This window comes from Arachis ipaensis, chromosome B2, assembly GCF_059453495.1.
Source record: "Arachis ipaensis isolate K30076 ecotype BB chromosome B2, ASM5945349v1, whole genome shotgun sequence".
In the NCBI taxonomy this organism is placed as follows: domain Eukaryota; kingdom Viridiplantae; phylum Streptophyta; class Magnoliopsida; order Fabales; family Fabaceae; genus Arachis; species Arachis ipaensis.
The window spans coordinates 72,890,643-72,892,689 of NC_142437.1; the positions used below are offsets into that span (position 1 = coordinate 72,890,643).

Sequence of the window (2,047 nt, forward strand, 5' to 3'; positions counted from 1 at the left end):
AGGGAACTCCATGGAGGCCAGTGGACGTCCATTGAGGTCTTCCTCAGTGGAGATCACTGCCTCTTCCTCTTCTTCAGGTTCGGCCGTGTGGGTTGTGGTTATGGCCTTACACTCTCTTTTTGGATTCTCTTCTGTATTGCTTGGGAGAGTACTAGGAGGGAGTTCAGTAATTTTCTTACTCAGCTGACCCACTTGTGCCTCCAAATTTCTAATAGAGGACCTTGCTTCAGTCATGAAAATTTGAGTGGCTTTGATTAGATCAGAGATAATGGTTGCTAAGTCAGAGTGGCTTTGCTTAGAATTCTCTGTCTGTTGCTGAGAAGATGATGGAAATGGCTTGCTATTGCTAAACCTGTTTCTTCTACCATTATTGTTGTTAAAACCTTGTTGAGGTCTCTGTTGATCCTTCCATGAGAGATTTGGATAATTTCTCCATGAAGGATTATAGGTGTTTCCACAGGGTTCTCCCATGTAATTCACCTCTTCCATTGCTGGGTTCTCAGGATCATAAGCTTCTTCTTCAGAGGAAGCTTCCTTAGTACTACCTGTTGCTGCTTGCATTCCAGACAGACTCTGAGAAATCATATTGACTTGTTGGGTTAATATTTTATTCTGATCCAATATGGCATTCAGAGTATCAATCTCTAAAACTCCTTTCTTCTGAGTTATCCTATTATTCACAGAATTCCTTTCAGAAGTGTACATGAATTGGTTATTTACAACCATCTCAATGAGTTTTTGAGCTTCTGCAGGCATCTTCTTCAGATGAAGAGATCCTCCAGCAGAGCTGTCCAATGACATCTTGGATAGTTCAGACAGACCATCATAGAAGATTCCTATGATACTCCATTCTGAAAGCATGTCAGAAGGGCACCTTCTGATCAATTGCTTGTATCTTTCCCAAGCTTCATAGAGGGATTCACCTTCCTTCTGTCTGAAGGTTTGGACTTCCACTCTAAGCTTGCTCAATTTTTGAGGTGGAAAGAACTTTGCCAAGAAGGCATTGACTAGCTTTTCCCAAGAGTTCAGGCTTTCTTTAGGTTGTGAGTCCAACCATGTCCTAGCTCTATCTCTTACAGCAAAAGGGAAGAGCATAAGTCTGTAGACCTCAGGATCAACCCCATTGGTCTTGATAGTGTCACAGATTTGCAAGAATTCAGCTAAGAACTGATGAGGATCTTCCAATGGAAGTCCATAAAACTTGCAATTCTGTTGCATTAGAGAAACTAATTGAGGCTTAAGCTCAAAGTTGTTTGCTCCAATGGCAGGGATTGAGAGGCTTCTCCCATAGAAGTCGGGAGTAGGTGCAGTAAAGTCACCAAGCACCTTCCTTGCATTGTTGGCATTGTTGTTTTCGGCTGCCATGGCTTTTTCTTCTTTAAAAAGCTCTGTTAGGCCCTCTAGAGAGAATTGTGCTTTAGTTTCTCTTAACTTTCTCTTCAAGGTCTTTTCAGGTTCAGGATCAGCTTGAACAAGTATGCCTTTATCTTTGCTCCTACTCATATGAAAGAGAAGAGAACAAGAAAGTAGGGAATCCTCTATGTCACAGTATAGAGATTCCTTGAGGTGTCAGAGGAAAAGAAGAATAGAAGGAGGAGGTAGATAGAAGAGAATTCGAACTTATCAAGAGGGATAGAGTTCGAATTACACCTTGAGGAGGAGTGTTAGTCCCTTAAATAGAAGGGTGTGAGAAGAGGGGAAGAATTTTCGAAAATAAATTAAAAAGATTTTGAAATAATAAAAAGAAGTTTGAAAATTTGATTGAGATTTTCGAAAATTAAGATTAGGAAAGAAATTAAGTGATTTTTGAAAAAGATTTTGAAATTAAAAATCAAAAAGATATGATTGAGGGTTAATTTTGAAAAAGATGTGATTGAAAAGATATGATTGAGAAGATATGATTGAAAATCAATTTTAAAAAAGAAAGTTTAAAAATTAAAGTTGATTACTTGACTAACAAGAAATTAAAAGATATGATTCTTAAAATTTAAAATTTGATCCTTTCTTAATAGGCAAGTAACAACTTGAAAATTTTGAAGTAGATCAT

At 38.1% G+C, this 2,047-nt stretch overlaps 1 non-coding gene across 1 annotated transcript; it reads left to right on the forward strand.

Annotated features, from left to right (window-relative positions):
- The first annotated feature begins 855 nt into the window (after window positions 1–855).
- LOC148574375 (small nucleolar RNA R71) lies at window positions 856–963 on the forward strand. Its single transcript, XR_015905815.1, has one exon. It is a non-coding gene; the product is annotated as a small nucleolar RNA R71 (small nucleolar RNA).
- The last annotated feature ends 1,084 nt before the right edge of the window (window positions 964–2,047 follow it).